The sequence below is a fragment of the Ictidomys tridecemlineatus genome, chromosome 1 (genome assembly GCF_052094955.1).
Source record: "Ictidomys tridecemlineatus isolate mIctTri1 chromosome 1, mIctTri1.hap1, whole genome shotgun sequence".
NCBI lineage: Eukaryota > Metazoa > Chordata > Mammalia > Rodentia > Sciuridae > Ictidomys > Ictidomys tridecemlineatus.
This window is the reverse complement of record NC_135477.1, coordinates 17,002,856-17,019,129: the sequence shown is the minus strand read 5'-3', so window position 1 is coordinate 17,019,129 and position 16,274 is coordinate 17,002,856.

The following is a 16,274-nucleotide window of genomic DNA, read 5'->3' as shown; positions in this document are numbered from 1 at the left end:
ACGACACCTTGAAAATGGCCAGGGAGAGTCATCTGGTTTTTAACAATGATGCCTTTATGTTTCTAAGGTCGGGAGCAGTGGAAATATCCAATGCATATCCAATGCACACAGAATGGGGGGATGGCAGTCTGCATAGCGGGAGCAGCCAGGGTGGTCAGCTGTAGTCAGTCGACCAGGATTTAGGATTTTAACTCCTGCTCTTCCCTTTGTTGGTGGTATGAACTTGGACAAATTAGTTAACCTTTGAGCCTTTTCCTTTCCTTAAAAGGGAACAAAAAAGAGTATCTAACTCATAGGATTGTCATGAAGGTTACATGAAGTGGTTATGGCAAATCTCACAGCTGAGTGACTCAGGCCTCTCTGCTCAGATTAAGGATGTCCACCATCTGAAAACATGCCTCAATTGCAAGGTATGTTTTGGATAGGCAAATCAACCACACTTTCTCCAAAGATTGAGTTGCCACCTAAGATAGGGTAATGGAGCTTCTTCAAAGGATGAAATGAAGACCATGACTTCCCTGAAACTAGCTGATCCCTTTTTTGACCCGAGTTTGGTCACTCATTCTCAAGGGTGTGCACTATGTAGAAGCCAGTCATCTGTGGCACCATAAATCAATATCTAATTTGCGTCAAATATGTCAACAAGTTAACAAAAAGGCAGCAAGACTGGTACTCTGAGTTCTTGTAGTCTCTCGGGCAGCTAATTTACAAGCTAAATTGAATCATCAGCACCCAATTAAATTCCTCCTGCATCATGGCCCAAAGTACTCATTTTTATTTTCTTGATGAAGGATGGGAGATAGGGAAGAATGTGAGAGCCATATCGTTCTCGTCCATACATTTCTTTGAACTAGAGTATATTTCACTCTTGAATTCCTCTGGTTTCCCAAGTCTAGTGAAGTAAAGAAATGTTATAATTATATTTCCTGGTTGCCTACATATCCATCTCCTTTGCTATAATCTTGGTTACTCATTAAACTCCCACTGACTCTATCAAGGTTAAAAAATTTATCTGCACAGATCTCAATATCCGCTGCAGTCCCCAAGCACCCATGAGCTAGCAGCTTTTGTATGGAATCTCATCCAGAAAAGGGGTTCATCATTTCTGAATGGAACCTGCCAATGAAATATTAAAGTCCTCATTGTCTCAACCACCACCACTAGAAACCAACTGTTCTGTCTAGCTGGGACAAAAGGGACAGTTATTCCCTCTGGAAGGAAGGGTGCCAAGTAAGAAGCCATACCACCCAGCTGCACTTTCCAAAGTCCTACTGCCAGCACTACTGGTTGCCTTTCTCAGCCCGGGTTGATAGCCCCATATACCAGTCAGGCAATAAAGACAAGTTGAAATTACCTCCACCTGCACCAGATCCAATCTCATTTCTGTCTAGAGTCTGATTCATGGCCACATCTCCTGTGTACAGCCTCAACCTTGCTGCTTTAGATGTGACGTTTAGATGAGTAGGCTCCAAGTGCAAGTAAACCCTTTTCTTGAGTAGAGTCCCAAATTGCTCCTTCAGCTTCCCCAGTTTGGTCTACCTTAGGGAAGGTTTCAGGTTGAATTCCTTCAAATCAGATCCTGATTCAAGGATTTGGGTACAAGATCATGTCAGAAACCACTTTGAGGGAAGGGGAGAAATCCAATGAGACAGAGTATGTTAATAAATAGGTTCCCTGTACTCAGTCCTACTAGGCATTGTCCAAGAGATGGTGTGGACAACTTAGAGTTGTCATTTGGATGAGTGAAGAAGGTGGGGGAATCTTATCCACAAACTTCCAACACTTCTTACTGGTTGAGGGTTGCTGGCTATCTGGCTTGCCCTATAGGCAGGGTATATTCCACACCCAAAGAAATCTATAGGCAAGAAACCTCAGGAGCCATGGAGTATCAGAAGGCTGAAGGGATGCAGTCAGGTACCAACAGTCTGCAAGGAAGACATTATCCCAACTCAAGATGAGCAAACCTGATGGGTCACCTGCCAAAAGATCAAACTCCAATCAGAGACAGTGTTGTGGTGGATTGCATCCCCTTCCAAGAATATCTTAGACAAAAGTAGCATAGATGAACACACTGAACCAAATGCACAGGCCACCAAGTCTCAGTTGTGGGTTGGAGCTTGTCTATCATGCAGATAGAAAGTGATGATGGCACAGCTCCTATTAAATGCTGGACAGGGCACAGAAATTTCCAAAGGTTTAGTTCTCATAATTATATGGTATAGACATTTCTATTCTCAGAGTTTTTGTGAGACTGCTGAAATTTGGAGAAACTAACCAATTCACCAAAAGTTCACAGTAAGTCATGAAACTGCAGCTCTTCGTAGCTCTCCTCCTTTTGCTGGTCCACAGGCTTCTTGGGCCACCTAATGCAGGACAGGCCTGCTAGAGGGGCAGACCAGGTCATCTGCTGTCTGCAGGGGATTAGCATGTCTAATCCAGACATGCTAAATGTCTCCATTCCTGTACCATAACTGACATCTAACATTCTACAGTCCCACAGTCATCAATCCATTCTCTAGGGCTAGCAGAAAAAGACCACAAAATAGAGCAAATAAATCCATTAAACTCTGAGCTCATCTGGGGCAAGGACCTTGTGAATCATCACTTTATCTCCAGAACCTAGAGCTTGGTGCATTAAAAGGCTCTTAGTATTCAGCTGCTGAATAAATGAATAAATATTAGTGTGAATAAATTTAGCAAATATATGAAGGATAGAATGGCTAAATATAAGAAAAGAATAAATAATGCAGGCAAAGAGAACTTAGGACTTTTCCTATTTCCTATTAATCCTATTAACCTGGAAAGAAACTTGCCTTTTGTTTCCTTAATCATTATAACTAATATCTAAAGTCCCATGATTCTTTTCCAAAGTTTTCTTGCAATGTTTACCTTTTCAGGCCCTAAAAGTACTCTGGATTCCCTTCTATACTCAATACTCAAAAGGGAATTGACTTTTTCCCATTTCAAATTCCACCATATACTTCATACCTACTTACAATTTTTGTATTTAAATTTTTTTATTGATTGGTTCCTTCTGTTATATATGGCAGCAGAATCCATTTTGACATAATTATAAAAGCATAGACCATATCTCGTTCTAACTTAGTCCCCAGTACCTCTCCTTCTCCCTCCCCTATTTTTACTCTTTGTCCTAACATAAGATGAGATGAGATACACAAGATCTTCAAAATTGGGTAGCTGATCTTTGCTCCCAAGAAAGTCTGAGATGATCAGAAAAAAGGTCAGAGTTGGTGTTTACTATAGAGTAAAGAATGTTATGACACTCAAGAAAAACAGACATAAATTCTATTCTCTGTCTCTACATCAAAGGAAACAGGTTCTATAGTCTCCCAACCCTAAGTGAAAATATTCTCCTTCACTATGAACTTGAGGGCTATATGGCTCTTTCCCATGGAGGATTCAGACAACACTATGGGGATAATAAAATGTTCCAAGTTCCTACTTATTGGATTTGTCTCTGTGCCTTCTAGACTTACCCCCAAACCTCAGCAGCCCAACGCTGCCAGGGGGTGAATTGCAAACTATGACAAATATATCAGTTTATTTCATTCAAATCAGCAAGACCCTGTGAGTCCTTTCTGAGTCATAGCCTCATGAGCAGTAAAATAAAATAATTTTACAAATTAAAAAACTGAACCAACAAATGGCCAAGTGGGGATTTTTTTTAAAAAAATTCTAGTTGTAGATAGACACAATATCTTTATTTATTTATTGTTATGTGGTGCTGAAGATCAAACCCAGTTCCTCATACGTGCAAGGCAGACGCTCTACCACTGAGCTACAGCCACAGCCCAGCAAAGTAGGGATTTTAACCTGGTCATTGGGACGCTGAATTAAGTGCTTTTCTACTGCACCAAAATGATAGGGTATGAGAGTGCTCAAAGGTAACTATGTTTTAAATCAAGTAAAGTCATGACTTGCATACAAATATAAAAGAACACATACCAAAGATTTTATTTTCAGTCCAGTTGATGAGAGAATGAATAAGGTGTTATAACTGACCCAAAGGAGAAGCTAAAGAACAAACATAGAGAGACATTCAGGATCATTGAAGTAAATTGTTTTAAAAACATACAAGACTGACCTAATCCATAGGAAGGAAATCAAATGCATCTTTACTGAATAAAATCCACCTGCATTGCTATGATCTAGAATCATTTGTACCACCATCAGGTTTCTATAGATTTACTTCTTTCTCTATGGAATAGAGAATAATGAGTATTTATAAAACAGACAATAAAAGGCACTGGACCCTCTACAATCCGTTAACCCTGGAAGGATCCTCAAGACAACACCTTCATTTCATCAAAAGGATGCCAAGTACACTTTTGCTCATTTCAACGTCTCTCTTTTTTTATTATTTGTTTATTTTTTTATGCAGTGCTGAGGATCAAACCCAGTGCCTCACATGTGCTAGGCAAGCACTCCACCACTGAGCTAAAGTCCCAGCCCCCATTTCAATGTATTTCATAATTTTTCCTGGAGGTAGCATGGCACAGGAAGAGACACTTGTGAAGCATCCAGTTGAAAAAGAAAAAAATCAATCTAAAAGCCCTCTACCTCTTTCCTGGCCTCTTATTTCCTGCCTTAAAATGGGAGTTGGGAGCAAGTAGCTCTGGAAAACAATGAAAATTAACTGAGAATACTTTCTAAATATCAGTCAAGAATTCTGTACTCTCTCCTGTTCCTTTATGAAATATTCAAGGTACTTCTGGGTGGATGGGGCACTGGAATAAACTCAGGAGGAGGAGAGCAAGGGGTTTTAGGATCTGGCTACCCACATGACAACATATTGTTCATCTGAAGATGAGGTAGTATAAGCACATAGTAGTGGATACTTAAAGGAAGACAAGAGAAAGGAAACCTAGACTTTCATGATGCTATTTAATCTTAATGATACCTGTGCAGACACTCAAGCTGGATATTAAGGGACAGCTAAGAGGTATCCAGGTCAAGGAAGTTGGGGGAAATACCACTCCTCAGCTAGGGAACATTCCCATAGCTGCAAATAACTGAGTTACAGTGTAGCAATTCCAATTATTCTCCCTGGGCTCTGGTGTCTTGAACCTGAATAGGACTCCTCTCTCTTCAGGTCCTCCTGTAGATGAACAACTGCATCTTGTCCACTGCAGAGTCTGCCTAGCAGGAGGACTCATGGTGTCTTGGCAGCATGAACATAGTTGTATGATGGACAGAGAGGATCCTGGAAAAAGAATCCATCCTAAATCTGAAAGTCAGAGAGGTTTCCTGGCCAACATAGAGGCAGAGAGCCAGGCCACCGTGAATGTTCAACCAGACAACTATAAAATCTTTGATCCAGGATTTGGCCCATACCAAACCCTCGTGATTGCTAGCTACGAGCCTCTCTGCCTTGCTGCTTCTCTGAGAGCTTTTAGCAGCATGACACTTGTGAATGGATCATATAAGAGGACAATCTGTTAAATCCTTTCAGTCTCTTTCCTGCCTTCAAAATCAGTCAGGAGCCCATCCCAGGGTTAGTGCAGAATGCCTAAGTGGGAGAGAGAGATGATGTGGAAATCTCCAGAAACCCAGGGAAACATGTTGCAGTGATTTTTACAGAAAAAAAAATTGCTTTTAGAAAATAAAAAATTCTGGAAGCCTATCTGATTTATTCAGTATCTACTGGAGCAATCCCAACATTTGATATCAATCAATTATTTAGGAGACCTTACCATCTGCATTGCACAATCAGAAAGAAAGCAGCAGCTCTGGTTAGTAAGATTAAGTTTTTCACTCCACAACTTATTTTCATCCATCCAGAAGGTCACCAGTTAATGGTGTTCATTTTTATAGTGGGAAACCATTGTAGATGTCTCTACTAATGAGATGCTTTTAAAACAGCAGGTCAGTGAGTCTCGTGGTATCACATAAAGGACTTTTATGAGGCTATTGGCTTTCAGCAAATAATCACTTTAATGCTATATCCTAAATGTAATTGTAAACACTCAGTTGGGCTATTTAACCTTAATGATACGAGAGCAGAAGAAAGCAGAAAAAATGGTGGCCTCCCCCAAGAAGAGATGAAAGTTGTAATGGGAGAAGCATTTCCTGATAATTAAAGAGTACGATGAAATGGTCCATTTGGAGGTAAAGGTGGTTGAAGATATAGGTTTGGGCATCTGTGCTAACCCTTTAACCTCAAATTCAGATCTTAACCTCTCTGAGGCTATTTCCTTTCCTACGACATGAGCATCATGTTAAGCATCTCTTGAGGTTAATGTGAGAATTCACTTAATAATTGTGACAATTGTCATCAAGATCACATGCCATACTCAAGATGCTTTGTCATGTCTCCTGACAGCAGCAAGAGTCACAGAGCTTCCTTTTCTTGGATATTAGTGCAGCAAGGAGTCTCTCTGTGAAAGCTGTGCTCTCTGCCAGATAATGGAGTCCTCGCTCTAAGAGAAAACTAGAAAGGAAGAAAGAACTTTCTCCAGATTTGTATATAGTTATTTTGTTTTAGGTCTGATCAAATGAGGATCTTGTAAATAATATCTGTGGTTGGAGAGCTCAGGCATGAGTGAGAGAGCAGAGAGTTCCCTCCAAAAATGTTCCCCTCTCACTTATTTTTCTGCCCTCTATGTGAAATAGAGTTTGGAAATTTCCATTATGCCACCTGGAATTTCTTTTGCCATGGGGAAAAAGAAAAGCATAGCTTATTTGAGATGATGGTGTACAGTCCAATGTTTTTAATCAGCCTCCAGAGATGAGCAGCAAAAAAAAAAAAAAAAGGAATTGTCAATTACCAGTTCAGACAGAGTCTTTCAAGATAGATACCCATGCCTACAGATCTAAACCACCCCCTGCAGAATATAACATCAGTTTCTAACATTACACCCAGGATGAGAGTTATAAGGGGTGTGTGTGTGTGTGTGTGAGAGAGAGAGAGAGAGAGAGAGAGAGATGATGATGATGATGATGATGATGATGATGATGATGATGCAGAGGAGCTAATGAAAGGATGTTTACAAAAAAATCTTTTTTTTAAATGAGATGATTCTCACCCCATCTATATTTCAAAGAAAATTCCCAGGCAAAATGAGACATCTCTTCAAATATATTTTCCATCAAAGAGCATTCTGAGATCCTCGAAAGGTTTCACTGTAGAATCACAAATAGATCAATTAATTGCCTTACTAGAACTTGGTAGTCAGCTCTTATCCAATAATTGGGTATTCATGTCTCTGCGAACCAACCTTGAAAATCAACTTTAGAATCCTATGCATTCTCAAACCAGTAACCTCCTGAAAATTCAAATGTGTAACCTCTTCATTTTTACATATGAGGGACCAAAGTCTTATCAGTCAGAATATTAGTGACAGAAACCCCAGCTCAGGCTGGCTTTAATCAAAAAGAAAACTTCTATTAAAGTAATTGAAAAGTTTAGGGGTGATACCTCCCAACATGGCTATATCAAAGTGATCACGCAGTTTCCAAGCACATATGTTTCAACACCTCATTCTATGTGACTCTGTCTGTGTCACCTTAGTTTCAGACAGATTCTCTTGCTGAAGACAATGAAGATGGCTGGCATCTCCAGCTTATATACAGAAAAGCTTGAACTCCAACAGAAAGATCTTCTGCCTTCCAGAACCACCCTCTCCCCCTATAGACACACACACACACATACACACACACACACACACACACACACACACACACACACACACACACACCAGGCTTACCCTATTTAGTCAACCCCAGTCATATAGCCATGTGCTCACATACATGGTCTGACACATACCAGTGGTCAGACCTGAACCACATCCTAACCCAAAATCATGAGCTGGAGGAGAGGAGGAAGTTATGAAAGGTAAACAAGGATACACTTACCCTGGAAGAGAGATGAGGAGATATTGAGACAAAATAAATTAATGTTTACTGCAGACACTGAGAGGTGTAATCCACCAAAAATTACACACAGTTAATGGAAGACAGATCTCCTGCACTATTCTATATTGACTTTTGACTCACTAGGGTCAAAGGAACTATTATTCAGAGGAATCAGGAAATTACTTGTTTTTGATTCAGCAGATTTATATCAGGTTACCCGAACAGTGTACAAGTACACACTGTCAACTGAGAAAATACAGAATGAGAAAAGTTCTATGAATTCAGCAACACTTTTTAAATCCTTATTAATCACAATGGCATCTACATACTCTTGAAAAATAGAGTTTCCCAAACATTCCAGACATTTCACTTATTCAGGCTAGAGAAAATTCTAGGTGCCCACATGAATTTTGCAGCATGTTGTGTGGTTCACTGCCCAGAGAATTATTAAGAATTATTGTTTTAATCCAACCCTTAGACATGCCGGAAAATAAAGCCATGTCTTTGGTAAAACTCAAGCAACAAGCAATCTCAGAACTTGAGATGAATGTTGCAGGAAGGGGATAATTGCAATGTGGAGAAGGGGGAGGCTACGACCATTCGGTAGACATAGCAGGAGCAGAGGACCACGAGAGACCAGCCTGGTGGAGAAGAGATGTGGACTTAGTGAAGCATGGTGGACTAGATTCTGGAGAACCAGGAAACCAGCTTCTGGCTCCTGTTTCCACATAACTACTGAATGTGTGCACTCAATGTGAAGTTAGTGAAGGTCCTTCAGTGGGCAGATAACAGGATGAACACAGTGCTAAGTGATAAAGAAATGAAACCTTTGGCTCTCTTAGGAAACCAGTTCTCCTGAATCTGTAGTGTTTATGGAATTACAACAAATTCATTTCAGGGTATCAGTCTTAGCATGATGATAAGCCATTGCAGGCTCCACTGAATCATTTGGGTGATGAGCAGAGAACTGGTCCTCCTTGTTAGCATTTTACACAAAAAGGAAAAACAAGAGTGGGAAATACTGCTCAGAGCAGCAAAAGCTCATAGTCCACTCTTATTTGCTAGTGTGATTTTCCTGACACTGTAATCAAATCAGTAAGAATTGGTTATTTAATAAGGAAGGTTATCAGATTGTAAAAATGATTCCTGACCTCAAGGGCCCTATGAGACCCAGGTATCATGCCTCTATAAGCTATGTGACCAAAATCAGCTCCAATGCTCTTTATCTTGTCTATTGGAAAGGGTACCACTGGACCTGCACTAGACTTTTGGTCCTGCACTGTTTATGATCAAGAAGGATGGGGTAGGGGACAGAAATTGAAATCAGCTCAGGACTAATGAAGGCAGAGATCACGTTAGATGCAGCTCATTCATTTTCTCATTTAACTCTCCCAAACACCCTGCATGCTAAGGTATTACTGCCTTCGTCTGAACAGACAGACTTGCAGGGAGTAAGTGACTTATTATTTAAGGACATGTAGCTTGTAGTGCCTGAGTTGAGTCAAACTGAGGTCAGAGCCAAAGTTCATGAATTTCCCAATAAATATATACAACATTGGGTGGCAAGAGTGGCAAAATGGTTTTATCTGTCCTTACTCTGTGGCTATTAAAGTGAAAAATACCAGGGACCTTGAATAATGAGAGAACCTATGTGCCCACCTCTCATTCCTTTAACTGTAGATCATTGTTCATCAACCTCTTTCCATCCAATTTTATTTTGCCCTGCCCCACTCAGCTCCTGTAATATGGAAAACACTAATGTATTTAATCTCATCTAGTTCTCACAGAAACTCCATGAAGTAGGTACCAGTTTTCCTTATTTAACATATGGAAAATCTAAGAGCCAAATAAAAGAAATAACTTCCCCCGAATCATGCAAAAAATGACCGTGGGATTCCAATCCAATTCTGTCTCTAAGCCAAAGCTGTCCCCTGAGTGGCAGCACCTATCTATGCCTGGCGCTTGATGTCATGCTCACCACCAGTCATTTTTCTCAAAAAAAAAAAAAAAGATAATAATAACACCTGCCACAGAGAGCATCAATCAGGATAAATAGGGCCACTGCCAGCTGAGCATTCAGAAGCCTCCTTACTCAATTATCAACTTCCCCAAAGAATGGAGACTCTAGCAGGGCTCCTCCCTGGTCCAGGCACCAGCTGCCAAGCAACCGTTGAGTGTTCCCTGCAAAGCTGAGTGGCACTGGAGTTGCCAGGTGTCATTAAACTGTCAGATCCCTTCCTGGAGCCCCCAGCAGCCTGACAAGTTAATTGTCAGGTGTTGAAATCAACAAGTTTCAAAACGTTTCACAATTAACCTCCCTCTGCCTCTAGAAGATTATTGTTCTTCCCGCAGAAGCTACAAAGCTCTGTTTCCATTGCTCAGTCCTTGTGTGCCCTTGGCATTGAAGTTTAGGGAGCCACATTCATATTAGCATGGCCAGTGCTAAACATAACCAGGGAAGGAAAACAGCTGCAAGAAACACATGTGTTGTACATTTCCAAAACAAAGGCACATTGAACTATCCACTGGTTTATCTGCCATGGAACTATGCACCTCTGTTATTGATAAAACACAGAGCAGAGAATCAAAGATTAAACCCTGACACATAGTCCCAGTTATCTCAATTCTCTTCCTTGAGGCTGAGTTAGAAATGATCTTCCTCAGTTAGTTACAAAAAAAACAAAAACATACAAACCAAGAAAAAAAAAACACCTTATATTCACAGGTAAATGTACAGCCTTAAAAAACTACATTTATTTGAGCTATCACTGTTGTAAATAAACTTTGAAAGAATAGAGGTGGGGTGGTTTTTAGCTCAAGGTAACGTAACAAGTGGTGATCAAAATGCAAGACAGACAGTGTTTTTCTTGACTCCTCTTGTGGCACTCTTTCCTTTCTTTGGACCATACTGCCCTTCAGGTATTCTCCCAAAAGTGTGGCTGGTGGCCAATTAAAGCTCAGAGAACTGGGGCTCAGGGACAAAAGGAAAAAAAGAAATACACTTGCAGACTGAATTCTGACTCCTTAAAGATGGCGTCCAGCCTCACTGGTCACTCCTGCAATTAAACAGACACATGCAGATTGTCTGTCATATGTCCCGACAGCCCCAGTTACTAGAAGCATGGAATTCAGCAGAATATCTCTTGGGAACCCACAAACCAGTTGTCTATCAAGGATCTGCAGAAAGATTTGCTAGTAGAGAAGGATGGGCAATTGCCACAGGAACTCAAAGGAGGGATGGAGGAAGACAGAGAAGAACAGGGCCCTAGAGAAAGGAAGTATGTGTACAAAGAGCATGAACATTTTAGGACTTGAGCCTTATGTGATGTGGTTGGAATGAAGGATGATAAAATAAAGATAAAAAAAATATATGTAGAGACAAGATCCTAAAGGATCTTGAACACCATGAAGGATTTGAACATTTTTCTGAGGCAATGAATCAATTTCAACCATTGAAGAACTTTGACATCATTTAAATCGCATTTTAGAAAAGTTCCTCTATCCCATTCCTCGCTATTTACCCAAAAGAACTAAACCAGCATGCCACTACAGTACAACATAGCCACTACAGTGTTTACAGCAGCGCAATTCACAGTTCACAGTAGCCAAATTATGGAATCAATCCAGATGCTCATCAGTAGATGAATGGATCAAGAAAACGTGAGGCACGTGCATGCACACATTTTAATAATAATAATAATAATAACAACAACAACAACAACAACTCAATCATTAAATGGGCAAAAGAACTAAACAGCATTTCTCAAAAGAAGAAATACAAATGGTCAACAAATACATGAAAAAAATGCTTAACATCTTCAGCAGTTAGGGAAATCAAATCAAAACTACATTTCATCTCACATCAGTCAGAATGGCAATTATCAAAATTACAAATAATAATAAATACTGGTAAGAAAGTGGGAGGGAAATGTACAGTCACACATTGCTGGTGGGTCTGCAAATTAGTGTAACTACTTTGGAAAGCAGTGTGGAGATTCCTCAAAAAACTAGGACTAGAACTACCATATGACCCAGCTATCCCATTCCTTGGTATATATCCCAAAGAACTAAAATCAGCATATTATAGGGATGAAGTCACAACAATGTTTATACCAGCACAATTCACAATAGTCTATTGTGGAGCCCACCCAGGTTTGCATCAACAGATGAATGGATAAAGAATATGCAGTACATATACACAATGAAGGACATTACTCGGCCATAAAGAAGAATGAAATTGTGGTATTTGCCAGTAAATGGAGGGAACTGGAGATCATCATGCTTATTGAAATAAGCCAGACCCAGAAAGTCAAAGTGCTAATGTTTTTTCTCATATGTAGAAGCTAGTTCAAAGTCAGGTAAAAAGAAAAGGAAGGGAAGCAGTGGGTTCCATTAAAATAGAACAAAAAACAGTGAAGAAGAGGAAGGAGATTGAGGGGGCGGGAGGAGGGATAAGACCCTTAAGGAAGGAACAATGGAATGCATCCGAACTAACTTTCCCATGTACATATGTGAATACACCAATATGAGTCTCACCATTGTGTATATCCCCAAGGCACTAATGGAAAAAAAAACCTAAGTAAATAGCAGGAAGATCAATGGTGTAGAGGGTAGGGAACAGCCGGGAGGCAGGAGGGGAGGGAAAGGGGTATACTGGGGTCTGAATTAGGGTAAATTATATTCCATGCTTTTATAACTATGTCATATCTAATCCTAATGTTACATATAACTAAAAAAGAACTAATAAAAAGAAAAAAGGTTCCTTTAATGATAGTAGGCAGAGTGGATTAGGCAATAATAGAAATAGAAAAAGCCTCTAGTATGATTATCAAAAAACCTTTCCAGTTTTTAAAAAATGGTGCAAAACTAAAATGTCCATGGCAGGAGATGGAAAGACAGGAACGAGTTGAGAGATGCTGAGAAGATGGAATGATAGGAATTCATAAATGTGGGGGTCAGAAAGACCAAAGGCCAATGAGTGACTCCCCAATTTTTTTTTTTTAATTTTAGTGCTTAGAAAGGGTCCTGTATTCACTGGGGAAAAGAAGACTTGAGAGGAAGTTGAAGAGTAGAAATTTAGATATGTCAACTATGGGAATCATCAGAGGAAGATGGTTAGAAGATCTGCGGATAGGCAGGCCTGGACTTCTAGAGGAAGCTCAGGGAAGGAGCAAAGGAAGAGAAAGTTCTCCACGTGTAGCCAGCCATTGAAACCAGAGGCCAAGACGGCACTGTTCCCTAAAGGAGTGCAGGAATAAGCAGACGAAGCCCTGGGACCCAGCCACACCTGAATCAGCAGGGTGCTAAAAATCAAGGACAGGAAGAGTGCAGAGGCATGATCAACCATGAGCTGCATGTGACCATTTCATCTAGCACCAGAGAGCCACTGCCAACTTTTTAAACAAATTCCTCTGCAACTGGGTTTATTTACATGTGCGGGGAAATAAATAAAAATGACATTATTTTTTTCTTAGAAGGAGGTTATTTCATTTATATGTAGGTAAAGGCCTTCAATGATTAGCGTGTGTGTGTGTGTGTGTATAAGTCTGGGGAAGCAGGACTTCGTGGTCCTGTTCTTGTACCTCCAAAGCTTCCAAAGCCCCCTAAATCTTCATTTGTTTCTCTGAGCTTTATCTATTCCCCATAAATAACTATCTTCTAGATTCCCAACGAGGAATACCACTTTAAAAAATAGTGCTTAGATATAAACTAATGCCCCAGGCAGTCTTGTTTAAAGACGGTGTTGTACTCCAAGAAACAATCTAATGCGCATAATGTTTGAAGAGTTTTTCCAATTATTCCTTAAAGAACATAAAAGGGGATTGAATTCATAATACATCCCCAGTTTCCTCGGTGCTTTTCCACCTCTCTTCCTTTCTTGCACCCCAGCTGCTCCTTTGGAACCTCACATTTAACTCTACAATTTTCCCCTTGCACCTCCAAAGCTTCCAAGACCCCAGAATTTGTGTTGCCTTCCTTTGTCCTTTTAGACTGTGAACTAGCCGCAGAGACAGAGCTCCACATCTCAAGAGAAAGGGAAAGAAGAAGGAACTGAATAAATAGAGATTGGATGCTCTCAAAGCCAGCAGTGCTGAGTTCAGGAAAAGGTTGTGAATGTGCATTTTACTAGACTTTTTTTTCCAACTACATATATAGAACTTTAAACTTTTGAAAACATATTTATATTTTTACCCTTACGTGATCCTCACACATTGCCCTCTGAAACCAGTGGAACTCTATGAGAAAGCACATGGAGCAGTATGGTTTGAATGTGTTTCCTGAAGGTTCCTGAGCTGGAGGTTTGGTCCCTAGTGTGGCAGCATAGAGGTGGTGAAGTTGTTCTGGTGGGACCCAGAGGAAGGTAATTAAGTCACAGTGGGCATTACCCTCAGAAGAGACTAGTGTGGTTCTCATGGGAGTCCAGTCAATTCCCTTGGGAGAAAACTTTTAGAAAAAGAGAAAGCCTGGCCCCTGAATCTCTCTGACTTCTTGTCTTGCCATGTGATCTGTTCTGAACATGCTCCCGCCATTTTGCTGCTATCTATCATAAGGATCTCATCAGAAGTTGGAGAGATGGAACTTCCCAATATTGGGCTTTCAGCCTCCTAACCTGTGGGTTAAATGAACCTCTTCTGGTTATAAAGCACCCAGCCTCAGATATTTTACTATAGCACCAGAAAATGAACCAAGACACTGAAATACCAAATCCCCTGTCCGAATGTAACCATTGTGTCACATCAGAGCCAAACTGCACCTCTTTCCCAGAAGTCTCACCCCAGTTATCTCTCCTATCCTCCCCAATCCCCTAGGCTCAGCCACAGCCAATGCTCGCTGAGTAGGCTCTGGTTGGCGAGAATAGAGTCAAAGTATGGGTCACTCATGAATTCTGGCATCTTAAGTACGTTTTGTGCATAAACAAGAGTGCTTAAGCCAACGAAGAATATGGGAGGAAATGAACCCCATTTTATCAACTATTTACTTCAGCTATAGCCTAGGTACCGTACTCCTGTAAACTCAGGCTGTGAGTTTAAATATCAAAAATTTTTTTTTGTATGCTTGAATTTTGCATGACTACAATTTTCAATGAAATAACACCATTTCATGCCTCCTGCCTGAACAGACAACCCCCCTCAAACTCAGCATCTGCCAGATGCACAAATTTGGAAGGAAATGCTAGAACCCCAGCCCCTTTCTCTTGGAAGATAATTAAGTATGAATTATTCAGAAATCCTATATTACTGAGCAGTATTGTGGAGGCAATTTTGCCCAGTTTCCATCTTTCCCTGTGATAGGACACAAAATTCAGTCTTCTATAGCATATCTTATTTCATATTTCCCTAACTTTAAAACTGCTGAAATTGAGAGGCAAGTCAAAAAAAAAACACTAATTTTTATAGAAGAAAATCATATATCTAACATCAGATAGTTTCTGGTATTGTGCTCAGATGAGAGGAGAGAATAGACAGCAATTTTAGTAACAGCAGTTCTTCATTTGGTAGTTGGGTAGCAACATGTTTTTTTTTTTTTTTCCTGCCAGCAAAGTCAGGGACTTGAGTTGAAAATAAGTGTTGAAACCTTGTTTTCTCTGCACATCTTGGGGAAATATCACTGCAAAATTAAAAACACTATTGGCACCAGGTGCATGCTAAGAATGTAAGTAGCACTGTTAATTTACTCTAATGAATTAATTACCGTAATGCCCTGGTCTACAGGGAATTTACCTAGAAAGAGGATTGGAATGGTTGGGGAGATCCAGGGCTGCTTCACGGCTCACACTGGAGGAAGCTCGCCTACACCAGATGAGCTGCTCTGGGAAACCTAGGGCAGGGGGAGAGGTTGAAAGAATCCCCAGGAGGCGACGGCATTCCTGTGGTTCTCACGATGCATCAGAACACTTGGAGGGTTACCCAACCCACACTGCTGGGCCCTACCTCAGGTTCAAGTTGAAATCCAAGAGGCCCCGGGTGATCATTGCTTCTGTTGCTGGTTCCAGGCACCGTGCTTTAAAAACTATGGTCCTAGACCTTTGACCTATAGAGGAGGAGGCAGAGTGAACTCTGAAATCTGCCAACCTGAGCTTAACTTCCCGCCTAGCTTAGTGGGAGACCCTGAGGAGCTGCCCCAACTCTCTAGGGGATACATTGTCCATCTATAAATGGGGATGACCACAAGCACTCAGGTGCTGTTGTGAAGAAGAGGGCCACACTGTCTGACACACCTGTGATCCTTAGCAAGCTTCAGATAGACTAGGACTGTAGGTTGATAGCAGCCACAGCATCTACCACGAAGTCCCATCTTTCCTATGAGCTCAGGCAAGGTTTCATTCATGCAAACCTTGGAGGGGACATAAGTTGTCCCTGGCAGTGTCCTCTCTGTGCCCTTTTGGGTTTATTTGTTTT